Source organism: Bufo gargarizans, chromosome 1 (assembly GCF_014858855.1).
Source record: "Bufo gargarizans isolate SCDJY-AF-19 chromosome 1, ASM1485885v1, whole genome shotgun sequence".
Lineage (NCBI taxonomy): Eukaryota > Metazoa > Chordata > Amphibia > Anura > Bufonidae > Bufo > Bufo gargarizans.
The window spans coordinates 381,128,885-381,150,912 of NC_058080.1; the positions used below are offsets into that span (position 1 = coordinate 381,128,885).

Sequence of the window (22,028 nt, forward strand, 5' to 3'; positions counted from 1 at the left end):
TCCCTCTGAGTCACTTCGAAGAGACTGGCCTGAAAGTGCTAAAAATGACCCCTCTTCCTCCTCCTCCTCCTCCTCCTCCTCCTGGGCCACCTCCTCTTCCATCATCGCCCTAAGTGTTTTGTCAAGGAGACATAGAAGTGGTATTGTAACGCTGATAACGGCGTCATCGCAATTGGCCATGTTGGTGGAGTACTCGAAACAGCGCAACAGGGCACACAGGTCTCGCATGGAGGCCCAGTCATTGGTGGTGAAGTGGTGCCGTTCCGCAGTGCGACTGACCCGTGCGTGCTGCAGCTGAAACTCCACTATGGCCTGCTGCTGCTCGCACAGTCTGTCCAGCATGTGCAAGGTGGAGTTCCACCTGGTGGGCACGTCGCATATGAGGCGGAGAGCGGGAAGGCCGAAGTTACGCTGTAGCGCAGACAGGCGAGCAGCGGCAGGATGTGAACGCCGGAAGCGCGAACAGACGGCCCGCACTTTATGCAGCAGCTCTGACATGTCGGGGTAGTTGTGAATGAACTTCTGCACCACCAAATTCAGCACATGCGCCAGGCAAGGGATGTGCGTCAAACCGGCTAGTCCCAGAGCTGCAACGAGATTTCGCCCATTATCGCACACCACCAGGCCGGGCTTGAGGCTCACCGGCAGCAACCACTCGTCGGTCTGTTGTTCTATACCCCGCCACAACTCCTGTGCGGTGTGGGGCCTGTCCCCCAAACATATGAGTTTCAGAATGGCCTGCTGACGTTTACCCCGGGCTGTGCTGAAGTTGGTGGTGAAGGTGTGTGGCTGACTGGATGAGCAGGTGGAAGAAGAGGAGGAGGAAGCTGAGTAGGAGGAGGTGGCAACAGGAGGCAAAGAATGTTGCCCTGCGATCCTTGGCGGCGGAAGGACGTGCGCCAAACAGCTCTCCGCCTGGGGCCCAGCCGCCACTACATTTACCCAGTGTGCAGTTAGGGAGATATAGCGTCCCTGGCCGTGCTTACTGGTCCACTTATCTGTGGTCAGGTGGACTTTGCCACAGATGGCGTTGCGCAGTGCACACTTGATTTTATCGGATACTTGGTTGTGCAGGGAGGGCACGGCGCTCTTGGAGAAGTAGTGCCGGCTGGGAACAACATACTGTGGGACAGCAAGCGACATGAGCTGTTTGAAGCTGTCTGTGTCCACCAGCCTAAATGACAGCATTTCATAGGCCAGTAGTTTAGAAATGCTGGCATTCAGGGCCAGGGATCGAGGGTGGCTAGGTGGGAATTTACGCTTTCTCTCAAATGTTTGTGAGATGGAGAGCTGAACGCTGCCGTGTGACATGGTTGAGATGCTTGGTGACGGAGGTGGTGGTGTTGGTGGTACATCCCCTGTTTGCTGGGCGGCAGGTGCCAACGTTCCTCCAGAGGCGGAGGAAGAGGCATAGGCGGCAGCAGCAGAAGAGGCCGAGGCGGCAGCAGCAGAAGAGGTAGCAGGGGGAGCCTGAGTGACTTCCTTGTTTTTAAGGTGTTTACTCCACTGCAGTTCATGCTTTGCATGCAGGTGCCTGGTCATGCAGGTTGTGCTAAGGTTCAGAACGTTAATGCCTCGCTTCAGGCTCTGATGGCACAGCGTGCAAACCACTCGGGTCTTGTCGTCAGCACATTGTTTGAAGAAGTGCCATGCCAGGGAACTCCTTGAAGCTGCCTTTGGGGTGCTCGGTCCCAGATGGCGGCGGTCAGTAGCAGGCGGAGTCTCTTGGCGGCAGGTGTTCTGCTTTTGCCCACTGCTCCCTCTTTTGCTACACTGTTGGCTCGGTCTCACCACTGCCTCTTCCTCCGAACTGTGAAAGTCAGTGGCACGACCTTCATTCCATGTGGGGTCTAGGACCTCATCGTCCCCTGCATCGTCTTCCACCCAGTCTTGATCCCTGACCTCCTGTTCAGTCTGCACACTGCAGAAAGACGCAGCAGTTGGCACCTGTGTTTTGTCATCATCAGAGACGTGCTGAGGTGGTATTCCCATGTCCTCATCATCAGGAAACATAAGTGGTTGTGCGTCAGTGCATTCTATGTCTTCCACCGCTGGGGAAGGGCTAGGTGGATGCCATTGGGAAACCCTGCCAGCGGAGTCTTCAAACAGCATAAGAGACTGCTGCATAACTTGAGGCTCAGACAGTTTCCCTGGTATGCATGGGGGTGATGTGACAGACTGATGGGCTTGGTTTTCAGACGCCATCTGTGCGCTTTCTGCAGAAGACTGGGTGGGAGATAATGTGAACGTGCTGGATCCACTGTCGGCCACCCAATTGACTAATGCCTGTACCTGCTCAGGCCTTACAATCCTTAGAACGGCATTGGGCCCCACCAAATATCGCTGTAAATTATGGCGGCTACTGGGACCTGAGGTAGTTGATACACTAGGACGTGTGGCTGTGGCAGAACGGCCACATCCTCTCCCAGCACCAGAGGGTCCACTAACACCACCACGACCATGTCCGCGTCCCTTACTAGATATTTTCCTCATTGTTACCGTTCACGTCACCCAACACTGGTACAGTCCATTGTCAGATATTTAGGCCCCGGCACCCAGGCAGAGGAGAGAGGTCCCATAACAGAGAATCTGGCTTCATGTCAGCAGAGAATCAGTCTTCATATCATAGCAGAGAATCATGCTTCACGTCACCCAACACTGGTACAGTCCATTGTCAGATATTTAGGCCCAGGCACCCAGGCAGAAGAGAGAGGTCCCGTAACAGAGAATCTGGCTTCATGTCAGCAGAGAATCAGTCTTCATATCATAGCAGAGAATCATGCTTCACGTCACCCAACACTGGTACAGTCCATTGTCAGATATTTAGACCCAGGCAGAGGAGAGAGGTCCCGTAACAGAGAATCTGGCTTCATGTCAGCAAAGAATCAGTCTTCATATCATAGCAGAGAATCATGCTTCACGTCAGCCACCACTGTAACAGTCCATTGTCATAAATTTAGGCCCCGGCACCCAGGCAGAGGAGAGAGGTCCCGTAACAGAGAATCTGGCTTCATGTCAGCAGAGAATCAGTCTTCATATCATAGCAGAGAATCAGGCTTCACGTCAGCCACCACTGTAACAGTCCATTGTCATAAATTTAGGCCCTGGCACCCAGGCAGAGGAGAGAGGTCCCGTAACAGAGAATCTGGCTTCATGTCAGCAGAGAATCAGTCTTCATATCATAGCAGAGAATCAGGCTTCACGTCACCCAACACTGTAACAGTCCATTGTCAGATATTTAGGCCCAGGCACCCAGGCAGAGGAGAGAGGTCCCGTAACAGAGAATCTGGCTTCATGTCAGCAGAGAATCAGTCTTCATGTCATAGCAGAGAATCAGGCTTCACGTCACCCACCACTGTAACAGTCCATTGTCAGATATTTTGGCCCCGGCACCCAGACAGAGGAGAGGTTCATTCAACTTTGGGTTGCCCCTCAATATAATGGTAAAATGAAAATAAAAATAGGATTGAATGAGGAAGTGCCCTGGAGTACAATAATATATGGTTAAGGGGAGGTAGTTAATGTCTAATCTCCACAAAAGAAAGGACAGGTCCTGTGGGATCCATGCCTGGTTCATTTTTATGAACGTCAGCTTGTCCACATTGGCTGTAGACAGGCGGCTGCGTTTGTCTGTAATGACGCCCCCTGCCGTGCTGAATACACGTTCAGACAAAACTCTGGCCGCCGGGCAGGCCAGCACCTCCAAGGCATAAAAGGCTAGCTCTGGCCACGTGGACAATTTAGAGACCCAGAAGTTGAATGGGGCCGAACCATCAGTCAGTACGTGGAGAAGTGTGCACACGTACTGTTCCACCATGTTAGTGAAATGTTGCCTCATGCTAACACGTTGCGTATCAGGTGGTGGTGCAGTTAGCTGTGGCGTGTTGACAAAACTTTTCCACAACTCTGCCATGCTAACCCTGCCCTCAGAGGAGCTGGCCGTGACACAGCTGCCTTGGCGACCTCTTGCTCCTCCTCTGCCTTGGCCTTGGGCTTCCACTTGTTCCCCTGTGACATTTGGGAATGCTCTCAGTAGCGCGTCTACCAACGTGCACTTGCACTCGCGCATCTTCCTATCACGCTCCAGTGCAGGAAGTAAGGTGCGCACATTGTCTTTGTACCGTGGATCCAGCAGGGTGGCAACCCAGTAGTCCGCACACGTTAAAATGTGGGCAACTCTGCTGTCGTTGCGCAGGCACTGCAGCATGTAGTCGCTCATGTGTGCCAGGCTGCCCAGAGGTAAGGACAAGCTGTCCTCTGTGGGAGGCGTATCGTCCTGCGTTTTCCCCCAGCCACGCACCAGTGATGGGCCCGAGCTGCGTTGGGTGCCACCCCGCTGTGACCATGCTTCATCCTCATCCTCCTCCACCTCCTTCTCACCCTCGTCCTCCTCGTCCTCCAGTAGTGGGCCCTGGCTGGCCACATTTGTACATGGCCTCTGCTGTTGCAAAAAACCTCCCTCTGAGTCACTTCGAAGAGACTGGCCTGAAAGTGCTAAAAATGACCCCTCTTCCTCCTCCTCCTCCTCCTCCTCCTCCTGGGCCACCTCCTCTTCCATCATCGCCCTAAGTGTTTTGTCAAGGAGACATAGAAGTGGTATTGTAACGCTGATAACGGCGTCATCGCAATTGGCCATGTTGGTGGAGTACTCGAAACAGCGCAACAGGGCACACAGGTCTCGCATGGAGGCCCAGTCATTGGTGGTGAAGTGGTGCCGTTCCGCAGTGCGACTGACCCGTGCGTGCTGCAGCTGAAACTCCACTATGGCCTGCTGCTGCTCGCACAGTCTGTCCAGCATGTGCAAGGTGGAGTTCCACCTGGTGGGCACGTCGCATATGAGGCGGAGAGCGGGAAGGCCGAAGTTACGCTGTAGCGCAGACAGGCGAGCAGCGGCAGGATGTGAACGCCGGAAGCGCGAACAGACGGCCCGCACTTTATGCAGCAGCTCTGACATGTCGGGGTAGTTGTGAATGAACTTCTGCACCACCAAATTCAGCACATGCGCCAGGCAAGGGATGTGCGTCAAACCGGCTAGTCCCAGAGCTGCAACGAGATTTCGCCCATTATCGCACACCACCAGGCCGGGCTTGAGGCTCACCGGCAGCAACCACTCGTCGGTCTGTTGTTCTATACCCCGCCACAACTCCTGTGCGGTGTGGGGCCTGTCCCCCAAACATATGAGTTTCAGAATGGCCTGCTGACGTTTACCCCGGGCTGTGCTGAAGTTGGTGGTGAAGGTGTGTGGCTGACTGGATGAGCAGGTGGAAGAAGAGGAGGAGGAAGCTGAGTAGGAGGAGGTGGCAACAGGAGGCAAAGAATGTTGCCCTGCGATCCTTGGCGGCGGAAGGACGTGCGCCAAACAGCTCTCCGCCTGGGGCCCAGCCGCCACTACATTTACCCAGTGTGCAGTTAGGGAGATATAGCGTCCCTGGCCGTGCTTACTGGTCCACTTATCTGTGGTCAGGTGGACTTTGCCACAGATGGCGTTGCGCAGTGCACACTTGATTTTATCGGATACTTGGTTGTGCAGGGAGGGCACGGCGCTCTTGGAGAAGTAGTGCCGGCTGGGAACAACATACTGTGGGACAGCAAGCGACATGAGCTGTTTGAAGCTGTCTGTGTCCACCAGCCTAAATGACAGCATTTCATAGGCCAGTAGTTTAGAAATGCTGGCATTCAGGGCCAGGGATCGAGGGTGGCTAGGTGGGAATTTACGCTTTCTCTCAAATGTTTGTGAGATGGAGAGCTGAACGCTGCCGTGTGACATGGTTGAGATGCTTGGTGACGGAGGTGGTGGTGTTGGTGGTACATCCCCTGTTTGCTGGGCGGCAGGTGCCAACGTTCCTCCAGAGGCGGAGGAAGAGGCATAGGCGGCAGCAGCAGAAGAGGCCGAGGCGGCAGCAGCAGAAGAGGTAGCAGGGGGAGCCTGAGTGACTTCCTTGTTTTTAAGGTGTTTACTCCACTGCAGTTCATGCTTTGCATGCAGGTGCCTGGTCATGCAGGTTGTGCTAAGGTTCAGAACGTTAATGCCTCGCTTCAGGCTCTGATGGCACAGCGTGCAAACCACTCGGGTCTTGTCGTCAGCACATTGTTTGAAGAAGTGCCATGCCAGGGAACTCCTTGAAGCTGCCTTTGGGGTGCTCGGTCCCAGATGGCGGCGGTCAGTAGCAGGCGGAGTCTCTTGGCGGCAGGTGTTCTGCTTTTGCCCACTGCTCCCTCTTTTGCTACACTGTTGGCTCGGTCTCACCACTGCCTCTTCCTCCGAACTGTGAAAGTCAGTGGCACGACCTTCATTCCATGTGGGGTCTAGGACCTCATCGTCCCCTGCATCGTCTTCCACCCAGTCTTGATCCCTGACCTCCTGTTCAGTCTGCACACTGCAGAAAGACGCAGCAGTTGGCACCTGTGTTTTGTCATCATCAGAGACGTGCTGAGGTGGTATTCCCATGTCCTCATCATCAGGAAACATAAGTGGTTGTGCGTCAGTGCATTCTATGTCTTCCACCGCTGGGGAAGGGCTAGGTGGATGCCATTGGGAAACCCTGCCAGCGGAGTCTTCAAACAGCATAAGAGACTGCTGCATAACTTGAGGCTCAGACAGTTTCCCTGGTATGCATGGGGGTGATGTGACAGACTGATGGGCTTGGTTTTCAGACGCCATCTGTGCGCTTTCTGCAGAAGACTGGGTGGGAGATAATGTGAACGTGCTGGATCCACTGTCGGCCACCCAATTGACTAATGCCTGTACCTGCTCAGGCCTTACAATCCTTAGAACGGCATTGGGCCCCACCAAATATCGCTGTAAATTATGGCGGCTACTGGGACCTGAGGTAGTTGATACACTAGGACGTGTGGCTGTGGCAGAACGGCCACATCCTCTCCCAGCACCAGAGGGTCCACTAACACCACCACGACCATGTCCGCGTCCCTTACTAGATATTTTCCTCATTGTTACCGTTCACCACAATAAGAAAAATATTATTTGGCCCAATGTATTGAAATCAAATTCAGGCCTTTTTTTACAGACACCTAACACTATCTGGCTATCTATTTAGGTACCGTATTACACTAATTTAATAATAAATTTGAGGCCTAGTATTTAGGCGCTAGGTAAAAGGTATACGTTTACAGACAGAATTAGACTTGGAAATGCACAGTAGCGTGTGTGTGAAGTTATTGAGAATGACCCTATGTGCACCTTCAATCTTATATACCCTTTTAGGGATAGATTTAAAGTAGGTCTGATACAGCAGAAACCACTAAATTAGGAAATTGCTAAATTGGGAATTGTATTTCAACCCAGAACAAAAACTGTGCTTTGACGGACACTAAATAACTTGACCAGCTACAGCAATAATGACAGATTTGGATGAATATAAATTTGAGGCCTATTATTTAGGCGCTGGGTGACAGGTATACGTTTTCGGACAGAATTAGACATGGATATGCACGGTAGCGTGTGTGTGAAGTTATTGAGAATGACCCTATCAGCACCTTGAATCTAATATACCCTTTTAGGGATAGATTTAAAGTAGGCCTGATACAGCAGAAACCACTAATTTAGAGAATTGCTAAATTGGGAATTGCATTTCAACCCAGAACAAAAACTGTGCTTTGACGGACACTAAATAACTTGACAAGCCACAGCAATAACCACTGATTTAGCTGACTATAAATTTGAGGCCTATTATTTAGGCGCTGGGTGACAGGTATACGTTTACAGACAAAATTAGACTGGGATATGCACAGTAGCTTGTGTGTGAAGTTATTGAGAATGACCCTATCAGCACCTTGAATCTAATATACCCTTTTAGAGATAGATTTAAAGTAGGTCTGCTACAACAGAAACCACTAAATTAGGAAATTGCTAAATTGGGAATTGTATTTCAACCCAGAACAAAAACTGTGCTTTGACGGACGCTAAATAACTTGCCCAGCCACAGCAATAACCACAGATTTAGCTGACTATAAATTTGAGGCCTATTATTTAGGCGCTGGGTGACAGGTATACGTTTACAGACAGAATTAGACTAGGATATGCACAGTAGCGTGTGTGTGAAGTTATTGAGAATGACCCTATCAGCACCTTGAATCTAATATACCCTTTTAGGGATAGATTTAAAGTAGGTCTGATACAGCAGAAACCACTAAATTAGGAAATTTCAAAATTGGGAATTGTATTTCAACCCAGAACAAAAACTGTGCTTTGACGGACACTAAATAACTTGACCAGCTACAGCAATAACCACAGATTTAGCTGACTATAAATTTGAGGCCTATTATTTAGGTGCTGGGTGACAGGTATACGTTTACGAACAGAATTAGACTAGGATATGCACAGTAGCGTGTGTGTGAAGTTATTGAGAATGACCCTATCAGCACCTTGAATCTAAATACCCTTTTAGGGATAGATTTAAAGTAGGTCTAATACAGCAGAAACCACTAAATTAGGAAATTGCTAAATTGGGAATTGTATTTCAACCCAGAACAAAAACTGTGCTTTGACGGACACTAAATAACTTGCCCAGCCACAGCAATAACCACAGATTTAGCTGACTATAAATTTGAGGCCTATTATTTAGGCGCTGGGTGACAGGTATACGTTTACAGACAGAATTAGACTAGGATATGCACAGTAGCGTGTGTGTGAAGTTATTGAGAATGACCCTATCAGCACCTTGAATCTAATATACCCTTTTAGGGATAGATTTAAAGTAGGTCTGATACAGCAGAAACCACTAAATTAGGAAATTTCAAAATTGGGAATTGTATTTCAACCCAGAAAAAAAACTGTGCTTTGACGGACACTAAATAACTTGACCAGCTACAGCAATAACCACAGATTTAGATGACTATAAATTTGAGGCCTATTATTTAAGCGCTGGGTGACAGGTATACGTTTACAGACAGAATTAGACTGGGATATGGCCAAAAAATAACCACACTATTGATGGTTAAATGCACTTGGTGTGACAGCTTGACCCTGATGTAGGATATAGCCAAAAAACAACCACACTATTGAGGGTTAAATGCACTTGGTGACAGGCTCAGCTTGCCCGTGATGTAGTATATGGCCAAAAAATAACCACACTATTGATGGTTAAATGCATTTGGTGTGACAGATTCACCCTGATGTAGGATATAGCCAAAAAATAACCACACTATTGAGGGTTAAATGTACTTGGTGGCAGCTTGTGCTGGCGCACCACAAGACACAAAATGGCCGCCGATCACCCCAGAAAAAAGTGAATGAAAAACGCTCTGGGCAGCCTAACAACAGTGAGCAATTGAATAGCAGCAGTTCAATGATCCACAGCTGCAGATCGATCACTGAATGAAGTCTTTTGGAGGAGTTAATCACTGCCTAATCTCGCCCTAACGTCGCAGCTGCAACCTCTCCCTACACTGATCAGAGCAGAGTGACGTGCGGCGCTACGTGACTCCAGCTTAAATAGAGGCTGGGTCACATGCTGCACTGGCCAATCACAGCCATGCCAATAGTAGGCATGGCTGTAACGGCCTCTTGGGGCAAGTAGTATGACGCTTGTTGATTGGCTGCTTTGCAGCCTTTCAAAAAGCACCAAGAAAGCGACAAACACCGAACCCTGACTTTTACGAAAATGTCCGGGTTCGGGTCCGTGTCACGGACACCCCAAAATTCGGTACTAACCCGAACTATACAGTTCGGGTTCGCTCATCCCTACTCTTAACAAGCTCTGCCTGTCAATGTTTGACCCTTTAAATAGGCATTGAGACATGACTCGGATATTAAATAAGCCAGCACCTCATCTGCAGACAGCTGTTTCGGGGGGATTGCCCATCATGCTGATTAAGACGCTCTCTTCCAGGGGAGAGATGGTACTCCCCAAATTTATTTGACAACTCACTAGGTCAGAACTCTGGTTCACACAAACATAACAAGGAACAGACACAACATTCAACGTAGAACAAACATAGAAACATGTTCTGGGGACAACCATAAAGAAAAGTTTCCAATACATTAACACACACACACACAAGTTCCTTGAACTCATAACAACAAAAAGTTTTCCTAGAGCTCCATACACATATAAAAACACATAAAACATACATGATTATAAACTCTCTCCACACACTCAGTGACTTGCTATCAACTATTTATATTTTGCTTTGGCTACAAACCTCACACACTCAAACAGGCAATTTATGACTACAACACTTTAGCTACACATTCCATTATCCCATTTCATGGTCATGAGGTCACTCCACTGACAGCTATGGTACTTGCCTCCACTGTCTCCCTTCATATAAGTACCCAGCTTTCCTGTAACCCAACAATCCATTCACACACAGATATTCAGGGAGAATGAGACATACTGTATTAAAACGCAATTTCTGGCTAATAATAGACAGTCTTCTTATCTTTTCTCCTACAAACAGAAAGTTATAACCGATACAAAGCAAATTATTCAAGACAAAACCTTAAAAATGCACATAACAGGATAAACAAAATCAATACAATGCCACATTGTATATGACCCACTGATATATATAAGGGATATTCCAAACTATATGCAATGATTATTAAAATTACTTATTATTTAGGATCACATATAAAAGTACAGTTTTCATTTTTTTTATATGCCGCAAATTCCCCTAAAAGATAAGAAATTGTCTGGGAAAGAAATAATTAATCTGATTCTTCCTGTTTACAATCTGTAGTAAACAAAATAAAGAAAATTCATGACTAACATTTCAAGCCTTAGTTTAATCACCTACTTCATCACCATATATTCACCTTTCCTATGCTTGACTACAGTAACTTACATGCTGGAACAAAATTGGATACACTAAGTATGCCTGACTCTTTCACTACTGGAGTCTCATTTATTGAGAATGACCTAAGTCTCCTCAGGCACACAGCACTCACAAGGAGATTCTTAAGTCAGGGCAATCTGAATACAAGGTATCCTTTTAATTGTATTATACATTTCCTTCAACATCCAAACTTCCATCTTTTGGCATTCAAGCCTTTTTCAACAACTTGCTACACCCTTTCACTGCATCTCTACCTTCTTTTTCTTACTCTATCTCGCTATTTTGTCTGGAAGTTTTCCTCTTTTTTCCCCCCGTACTTAGACCATGGGGACCCCATGAAGTGTCTCAGTTCAATCCCAGGATTTGGGTCTGGTTCACAAGGCACTTTAACACCCCAAATCCTAAATTGCATAATTTTTCAGCTGGGCTTCCTCTAGGTCTTCCTCCCTCAGCCAGTCTTTCAGGTACACCTAGTCTAGGTCCTCCTCCCTCGGACAACAGTCCTTCTGGTACACCTAGTCTAGGTCCTCCTTCCTCATACAGTCTAGTCTTTCTGGTATACCTAGTCAGGACTTCTGCACAGATCACCAGGTCTATAGTAACCTCTACACGGGATGTCCCTTTAATTTTTCCAGCCAGATAAATAAGTTATCAGTACACACAATACTATAGTGACTACCTCTACTTCCTCTATCACAATCTCAGACTTTCTTCTATCCTTCCCTAGATCTTTTCTGCATCTTCTTGGGGATGTTTTTCAATCTGCAGAGTCTGTTCTTATAGTTTTGCCCTCTGATTTTGGAATCCCTCTCTTTCCCAAACAGACACTCAGGCCAAACAACTTTCACTCCTATTTTATAGGGTTGTCCCTAACTGTTATGATGGGATCCCCTGTCTTCATTCACTCATGCCACCCTTCTTAGTGGAAGGTTCCTTCATCAATTTCCAAAGACTTCACCACATCCCCAGCATACTTTTTCACCATGGAAATTTCCTACTGGTTATGTTTCTCACATACATCCCTCCCCTTCTGTCTCCTTAAGGGAGACAGACTTGTCTTGTCACATACAAGACGTCAAACCTACTTGAATCCCTCATAAAATAGGGGCTTATTAATTTGTGCCTCATAAATTACTCATACTTTTTCACCTTCTCATTCAGGGATTCTCATAAAAGAACATGCGGTCTATAGTTATTCAAATGGAGATTTACTTGACCTTATGGATTTCTTTAGCATTATCACACTACAACGCACTAAAAAGATGAAGAATTCTTCACTTACATTACATTACTTTGCATAGCCCTAACAGATGTCTTTCAAAACTGCCAATAATATATAATTCATATAGTTGGGTTGTCAATTCTGCTATGGGGCTACAATGCTCACTACACTACGGGAGCGCCCAGAGACGCTTACGAAAATGTAGCCATAAGACACGTAGACTGCTTACTCAAAACTAAACCCCGGCCTCCACAGATTCTCAACTTTGGACTTAAAAATGTTAGTACGTAACTGACTGCACTGCTTGCTGCACTTAAAGAATGCCCAAAGCCGCTTATCAAAGTCACAACACATATAAGATATGTTTCTCATAATGCACTTCTTTATTATAATGAGCAGTGCAAGTTTTTATACACAGACAAATGCAGTAAAAGTGTCATAGTGTAAACAAGCTATGCGTTACTATGTTTAGTTTGAGATAAGAAAAGTAATGATCAGCATGGGGATAGTAGGGGCCCACTGTGGAATTTGTACTCCTTCCTTCCAAGGCTAAATACCCCCCCAATGTAAGTGCATGTTATACATTATTATTTATTATCAAAGCGCCATTCATTCCATAGCGCTGTACATATGGAAAGGGGTATACATACATAATACAGACAATTGCACTAAGCATGAATAAGACGAGTTACAAACAGGTACAGAAGGAGAGAGGGCCCTGCCCGTGAGGGCTTACAATCTACATTGTATGGGAGAAGGACACAGTAGGTGCAGGTGAAGTTGGTCATGGCGGTATAGAGGCAGCAGGGTCACTGGTTGTAGGCTTGTCTAAACAGGTGGGTTTTTATGTTTCTTTGGAAGGATTCCACTGTAGGTGAGAGCCTGATATGTTGTGGTAGCAAGTTCCAGAGTGTGGGGGATGCACGGGAGAAATCTTGGAGGCGGTTGTGGGAAGATGTTATGAGAGGAGAGAAGGAGGTCTTGTGAGGATCGGAGATTGTGTGTGGGGATGTATCGGGAAAGTAGCTCAGAGATGTAGGGAAGGGACAGGTTGTGGACAGCCTTGTATATATTTGTTAGTATTTTGAACTGAATTCACTGGGCAATGGGGAGCCAGTGAAGGGATTAGCAGAGAAGAGAGGCAGAGGAGTAACCGGGTGAGAGGTGGATTAGTCAGGCAGCAGAGTTGAGGATAGATTGGAGGTGTGTCAGAGTGCTAGATGGAAGGCCACAGAGAAGAATGTTGCAGTAGTCTAGGTGGGAGATGATGTGGGCATGTACAAGCATTTTCGCAGACTCAAAGGAAAGCACGGATGCAGGAGATGTTTTTGAGTTGGAGGCGGCAGGTAGGGGAAAGAGCTTGTATGTGTGTTCGGAAGGAGACGGCAGAATCCAAGGTCACTCCAAGGCAGCAGACTTGGTTGACTGGGGGAGTGTACAGCCATCGTGATCCTGATAGACAGGTGGTTGAGCAGAATGGGGGAAAGAGGATGAACTCTGTTTTATCCATGATAAGTTTTAGAAAGCGAGAGGAGAAGGATATAGAAGATAGGCATTGTGCGATTCTGGATAGTAAGGTGGTGATGTCTGGACCAGAGAGGTAGATTTGTATGTCGTCAGCATAAAATTGATACTGAAAGCCATGGTACTCTATGAGCTGTCCCAGGCCGAAAGTGTAGATAGACAAGAGCAGGGGTCCTAGGACAGAGCTTTGCGGGACACCAACAGAGAATGAATGAAACAAGGAGGTGGTGTGAGAGTGGGAGATGCTAAATGTCCACTCTGTGAGGTATGATGTGATCCAGGAGAGGGCCAGGTCAGTGATGCCAAGAGATGGAGAGCTTGTAACAGAAGGTGTGGTCGACAGTATCAAAGGCAGAGCAAAGGTCAAGGAGAAGGAGGACAGAGTAATGTTTTTTGGTTTTGGCTGTTAGTAGGTCATTGGTGACTTTGGTCAGGGCAGTCTCAGTTGAGTGGTGGGGTCAGAAGCCAGATTCTAGCCGGTCAAAGAGGGAGCAGGAGGAGAGACGAGAGGAAAGTTAAAAATGGACATTTTGCTTAAGTAGTTTTGAAGCATATGTAAGAAGTGATATGGGGCGATAATTGGACAAAGAAGATGGGTCAAGTGAAGGATTTTTGAGGATGGGTGTAATGGTAGCATGTTTAACCCCTTCAGGACCCTTCAATTTTTCACCTTAAGGACCAGGCTGTTTTTTGGAAATTTGACATGTGTCACTTTTTTGTGGTACGCTTTGGAACGCTTTTACTTATACAAGCCATTCTGAGAGTATTTTCTCGTAAAAAATTGTACTTGATGATAGTGGTAAATTTCAGTCAATATCTATCATTTTTATTTAGAAATATATATATATATATATATATATATATATATATATATATAATGTATATCAAATTTACCCAAAAATTTGAAAAATTTGCAACTTTCCAAATTTCAATTTCTCTGCTTTTAAAACAGATAGTGATACCTCATATAATAGTTATTACTTTACATTTCCCATATGTCTACTTTATGTTTGGATCATTTTGTGAATGTGATTTTATTTTTTGGGGACATTAGAAGGCTTATAAGTTTAGAAGCAAAACCCACTTTTTAAGGACCAGTTCAGGTCTAAAGTCACTTTGTGGAAACCACCCAAAAATGACCCCATTTTAGAAACTACACCCCTCAAGGTATTCAAAACTGATTTTAAAAACTTTGTTAACCCTTTAGGTGTTTCACAAGAATTAAAGAAAAATGTAGATGACATTTCAGAATTTCCGTTTTTTGGCAGATTTTCCATTTTAATTCATTTTTTTTCCACTAACAAAGCAAGGGTTAACAGTCAAACAAAACTCCATATGTATTACCCTGATTCAGAAGTTTACATAAACACCCTGCTTGTGATCATAAACTGCTGTATGGGCCATATGGTTCTTGTAGGACAGATTTTAATTAACATTTTTGACATTGGAATACCCCCTGATGCACCCCTAGAGTAGAAACTCCCAAAAATTTACACCATTGTGGAAACTACGGGATAAGGTGGCAGTTTTGTTGGTACTATTAGGTTGCTCTATATTACACTTTTTGTGAGGCACGGTAACAAAAAACACCTTTTGGCACTGTTTTTATTTTTTGTTATTTAACGTTCATGACAGGTTAGAATTAGATCATGTGCTATTTTTATAGAGCAGGTTGTTACAGACGCGACAATACCATAATAAAGCCTTTTTTTATTTATTTTTTGTGTCTCCATAATGTGAAAGCCATAGTTTGGTTTTTTTTTTGGTTTTTTTGGCAACTGTCTTATGTAGGGTCTGATTTTTTCAGGATGAGATGATGGTTTGATTTGTACTATTTTAGGGTGCATATGACTTTTTGACCACTTTTTGTGATGGCTTTTTTAACAGTTTTTTTTTTTACGGTGTCCACCTGAGGGGTTAGTTCATGTGATATTTTTACACAGCAGGTTGTTACGGATGAGGCAATACCTGATATGTATACTTTTTGTATTTATTTAAGTTTTACACAATAAAAGCATTTTTGAAACACAAAAAAAAATCATATTTTAGTGCCTCCATATTCTGAGAGCCATTGTTCTTTTTTTTTTGGGCGATTGTTTTAGGTAGGGTATAATTTTTGCGGGATGAGATGATGTAGCACTATTTTGGGGTGCATATGACTTTTTGATCGCTTGCTATTACACTTTTTGTGATTTAAGATGACAAAAAATTGCTTTTTTGACACTCTTTTTTTTTAACAGTGTTCACTTGAGGTGTTAGGTCATGTGGTATTTTTATAGAGCTGGTTGTTACAGATGCGGCGATACCTAATATATATTTAACACAATAAAAGCATTTTTGAAACAAAAAAGTCATGTTTTATTGTCTCCAAGAGTCATATTTTTTTATTTTTTGGGCGATTGTCTTAGGGACTTTTTTGCAGGATGAGGTGACTGTTAAATTGGTACTATTTTAGGGGGCATACGCCTTTTTGATCGCTTGGTGTTGCACTTTTAGTGATGTAAGGTGACACAAAAAAAAATATTTGGCACAGTTTTTATTTTATTTTTTGGACGGTGTTCACCTGAGGGGTTAGGTCATGTGATATTTTTATAGAGCCGATCACGGCGAGACCAAAAATGTGTGTTTTTCAAGTTTTGTTTTATTTAGAAACTTTAATGGAAAGCACAGGGTTTTTTTTTTACTTTTTTTTACTTTTTACTTTTGTCCCACTCTGGGACTTCCACTTCTGGGGGTCTGATTGTTGAATTTTATTATTATTGCATTGTATTTATTTTGAGCTAAAAAGTCATTTTTTCAATTGGTCTGTATTAAAAAGTTTCAGTCCCTTTCTTTGTACAGCCTTGATATTCTCTAGTAGCAGGCTCTGTATTTTTACTCTTTTCGTCAGGCCGCTCAGCTGATGGTTCCTTATCTCTGATCCCTGACCTTATAAACAATCATAACAGATCAATTCTTATTTTACTGATAAGAAAGTGGCTTTGATAAGTGTTTATGACCTTTTTTTTTTTTTATTCAACATTTTATTCGGTTTTCATGAAGTAAAAATCAGTGTACAATATTCAAGATGATACAGAGAAAATAACTACTTAACACCCTTTCCACCCCCCACCCCAAACACCCTCCCCATCTGGATACGACTCACCCTCATATATTTTAATTTTCCTATGTAGAGTTGTTAACCAACTTTGTTACTACTCCACTTTCAACCTCCCCAATGTCCCTTTTAGGTCTTTCATTAAATACCATTCTGTATATTTAAAGTTTGACATCAGCAAGTTAATATCCTCCGTAGATAGATGCCTGGAGATAAAAGCAGACCACTTATCTAAAAAATCTAGTTGATTTCTGATTTTTATGTGCCTCTGCTTCCAGCTGATCCATTAGAAGATAATGCCTCATTTGACCTTGGAACTCTCCCTCTGAGGGTATAGCCAATTACGTAGCAAACATCTCATAGCTACTAGCAACGCTCCATCTACCAACCCTGGAATTCTAACATTGTCCGGAAAAACATGAAATAGCAAGACCCCAGGTTCGCATGGCAGAGTTATTTGCCAAGTATCTTTTATCCAGGATAGGATCCATTCCCAATATAACTGCACCTTTGGACATAGCCATATACAATGATCCAAAGTAGCCATCGGTACATTACATTTAGGGCATTCGGTCAGCCTGAACTTGTTGGCAGCCGTAGCAGGAATGTTAAAAGCATATATTGCCCTATGAATCAACTTCAATTGCGATTCCCTCCAGCCTCACAAGCTACCACTTTCCTCATCCTTAACCAACCATGCATAATTTTATCCTTCCAATCCTCCTTTCCCAGTAACGACTTCCATCCTTTGCATAGTTGGGCATATGTTTTTTTATTATCCCCATCTCTTAAGTGCCTGTATATTTCTGACAATGATATCTTATTTGTCCTCTGTTGGAGTAAAATATCAAAGCTATTTGATATACATTCTCGACTTACGTCTCTTAATCTATTCCTACAAAAGTGTATAAGCTGATAGTATTGCAGTTCATGACCAGCTGGTAAATGAAACTTTTCCTGCACCTCCAAGAAGGTTCTGTACCTTGGATCCTTATCATGGAGGAGGTGACGAAACAGCAAGACCCCCTTATCTTTCCAAACACCAAACAGCTTATTATGCTGTCCTAATGCAAACTCAGGATGTCTCCAGAGTGGCATATATTTAGAGGCCAAAAAAAATAAATTATACAACTTCCTCACCTCCTTCCATGTTGCAATAGTGTCTCTCATAATCACAGCAGATAAGATATTTATGGGCAAAGATGCTAGCTTAGCGTGCAAAAGTGAACTCAATTCCCAGCCTTGAGCCAATTCTCCTTCTAACTCAATATTGGAATAGTGTGATGTCAGGTTCAGCCAATCCCTACAGTGACGAAACAAGCTAGCCAGGTTATACCGCCTTATGTCAGGAAAACTCATCCCCCCTTGCTCTCTAGGTAAAGATAGAGTTTTCAATGCTATTCTTGCTCTTTTTTTTTACCACATAAATTGCGTGAAAGCCTCATTTAGCAATTTTATATCCGTATGACGGATCAATATTGGTAAGGTCTGCATGGGATATAGCAATTTGGGGAAGCTAACCATTTTTATTAAATGACATCTGCCTAAAAGCGACAATGGCAAGTTATGCCACCTATTCAGCTCCTGGACGATTTGTTTTATTAAGGGCAAATAATTTAGAGTATAAAGCGCATATGGTGTATTGCCTATCTTAATTCCCAGATATGTGATGGAATGTTTAGCTATTGAAACAGGACACCCCTGGATGACAGTGGGTCTTCTTGGATCTGGAGTACCTATGTACATCAATTCACACTTACTAGTGTTGATTTTAAAACCTGACGACTTCCCGTAGTCTTCTATGACCCCAAGTATTTTGCCTACGTCTTTCAGGGGATTTGCCAGGAAAAGTATAATATCATTAGCGAAAAGAGATATTCTCACTTCTTGCCCTCCTATTTTGATACCTTCATATACACCCGAATGTTCTAAATACCTTGCAAGGGGTTCTACTGCAATATTAAATAGCAGTGGGGAAAGGGGTCATCCTTGCCTAGTTCCCTTAAATAGTGGGAAGGGTTTAGATAAAAACCCCGGCATTGCTATCTGAGCTCTCGGGTCAGTGTACAACGCTGATAAGTATGTTCTGAAAGCACCCTTTATATTCATGACATCTAGAACTTTTGCCAGCCAGTTCCAGTTCACATTATCGAACGCCTTCTCGGCGTCTATAGTTAACAGCGCCGGGGAACTAAATTTCGTACGGTGCCTATTAACATAGTCTAGCACTGCCATTACCCTTCTGATGTTAAACACCGCCGATCTGCCCTTCACAAATCCCACCTGCGATGGACCTATCAGATCCGGTAACATGTTCGCCAACCTATTGGCCAAGATTTTAGAGAAGATCTTCTGGTCAACATTTATGAGTGAAATTGGCCTGTATGAAGAAGGCATATGTGGGTCTTTACCAGGTTTCGGTAATAGTCTTATATGGGCTACATTATTTGACAACTTTGACACCTGACCTCCCAACACTAAATTGAATCCTTCCTTCAGTGTATGTGCAATTTCCTCCCGTAATATCTTGTAGAATTCTCCGGAATATCCATCAGGCCCTGGCGACTTCCCTGATTGAAGAGACTTTATGGTATCGTGGACCTCCTCTATTGATATTGGTTTATTTAATTCGGTTAGTTGGCCCTCTTGGAGTTTTGGAATATTCACTTTATCTAATAATGACATCAATAAGGATTGACCCGTAGAATATAAGCTTTGGTAGTATTCCCTGAAAATTTCCAGAACTTTTCCTGGTTCCCTCTGCTTTACCCCCTGTTTATCTGAGATAGTTGGTATATATGTAGGGCCTCTTGGCGCTCTGGATAATCTAGCTAGTAGTCTGCCAGATTTATTACCATACGTGAACAATTTAGAATCTTTTTGTGACCTATATGCATTTTCCCATCTAGTATACCAGAGCTCATAATTTTTTGGGGCCGTTACCCAATCTACTTTATTCTGTTCAGTGGGATCCAGTAAGAAATCTGTATATTTTAATCTAAGTATTTTTGTGACCTCGTCAAGCCTTTTGATTGTTTTTGCTTTTAAAGAATGCACATAAGATATGAATTTTCCTCTCAACACAGCTTTCTCTGTGTCCCATAATAGAATGGGATTATCCGCATGCTGGGAATTAGCAGCTGTAAACTCCATGTGCCACCCTTTTAAAAGATCAATAAAGTTATCATTCTCACCCAAAAATGATGGGAATCGCCAAATGTAGTCAGAACCTCTGCTTATCTGATCCCTTAAATCAAGCTGTACCAGAGCATGGTCAGATATCACTATATCTAAAATTTTGGTATTGCGTATTTTGTTATGTAAGTTTGCAGAGATTAAGAGATAATCAATCTGAGACCATGACCCATTGGGAGCAGAATAGAATGTGAACTCTCGACCTACCGGGTTATGGACTCTCCATGGATCAATGAGGTCATTGTCTCGCATTAAACTCTCCAGCATCTTCTCTCTTCCGGGTACCCCCTTTCCCATAGCTCTCACCGGCTTTCTATCCTCATTCCTGTTCACAACTGTATTCATGTCACCCCCTACTATGACATTGTGTTTGTTAAACGATCCAATTTGTGTGTTTAATGACTCAAAAAACTTGCCTTGTCGCCATTCGGGCCATAAACATTTACCATACATAGTTCCTCACTTGACAATAGTATAGTAGCTATTTGCCACCTCCCCTCACCGTCCGCTACATGCTGTAGAATTCTGAGATCCAAGGACTTGTGAAATAATATTAACGTCCCTGCTTTCCTATTCACTGAGGCGGACCCTAGTACTTTTCCCACCCACATCTTCTCCATACGAACAAAATCATCCGCCTCAAGATGGGTTTCCTGTAGCATAGCTATATCTGCTTTACACCTCTTTAAATGCTTTAAGACCATATTACGTTTTTCGGGGGAACGTAACCCCTTTACATTCCAAGATAATATTCTCATAACTGTTTTACTGAATGGATTAGATACGGGTGATAATCATAAGTACGTATCCAGATGAACATAGCTACCCCCGCCTCCCTTTCCCAACTCCCCCCCCCATGTAAAGAACAGTACATTAACCCTTATCTTTAAACTGTGAATAACCATCTCTCCTTCTTCTGTATTATACTCCTCTTATTAGTGAATTGACCTTCACTTCTTTCCGACATGGTCGGTCTAATTTTCATAGACATTTCAAGACATACATAAACTTAACTAGGCGTATCTCAAACTATCCTCTGATAGTGCAACCTGTGGCTTGGGTTCTGCATATAAGTACCACTTAACAAGCGTTTTGAGTTTCTCTATCATGTAATACGCTTCACTGCACCTCCTATTATCAAATAGAAAATAAACTAGGTTAGCAAAACAGTCACCACTCCCTTAAGATCCGTCAGGATGGACGTCTCGCGGTCTCTTGATAGCATCCGCATATGATATGCTGCCAACTGTGTCTTGTAGATGTTTGTTCCCGCTTTTTTCCTGACGCGGGTTACGGCCCAACGGTCTTTGACTTGCCAAAGTCCAATCCCAGTTGTTTTTGCGCCTTTTCTGGCGATGTGTAAGTGGAGGTAGATCCATCTGTATGGAAGATTTTCAACACTGCAGGGTATAATAAAGCAAGCCTAGTACGTTTTTCGTACAGTTCTGAGCATATGCTGGAGAACTCCCTTCTCTTTCTTTGTACCGCTGAATAGTCTCCAAAGATCAGTATTTTCTGACCTCTTATCTCTAGCTCGGACTTTTGTCGCTTGTATAAACGCAAAATTGCAGTTTTATCCGTGAAATCAAGGTACTTTACAATGACTGGTCTCGGCCTTCTTGACAATGCAGCCGGTGTCTTTAAATTGCGCTCTGTACCTCCCCGCAGATCGGGACCTATGCGATGCGCCCTTTCAACTTTGCATGCAGTATCTATGCCCAGAGCCTCAGGAATTTCATGTTCACAAATAATCGCAAGATTTTGGGCCGGGATTGATTCCTGTAGACCCAGTATACGCAGATTATTCCTGCGGGAGCGATTTTCTAAATCGTCTACTTTCGCTTTAAGGGCATTAGTTTCTCTTACCGAGTTCTCTAGCGTGTTCTGCAGGTCAGTGCAAGATTCTTCTAGCGCTCGGATTTTGTTCTCAGCACCCATTAGCCTATGGCCATGTTCGGCTGTAGTTTCCTGCAAGGACTGGAGCGTTTGCCCAACAGTGTTAGCTAGGGATTCCTGTAGGTCAGGCAGGATCCGATTTGCCACCTCAATTGCCAGCCTCACATAATCCACCGGTGTATCGTCTCCCTGCAGCTCCTGCTCTCTGGATGCTGTTTGTTCCTCCATTGCGCTGTGCTGCGAAGGTGGGTAAGCCTCTTCCTCCACTGTCTCACTTTCCCGCGCTTCCGTCTTTCC

At 44.5% G+C, this 22,028-nt stretch overlaps 1 protein-coding gene across 2 annotated transcripts in view; it reads left to right on the forward strand.

Annotated features, from left to right (window-relative positions):
• Nucleotides 1-22,028, forward strand: part of JAK3 (Janus kinase 3) — a 283,985-nt gene that overhangs the window by 212,482 nt on the left and 49,475 nt on the right. The gene's annotated exons all lie outside the window — the stretch shown is intronic.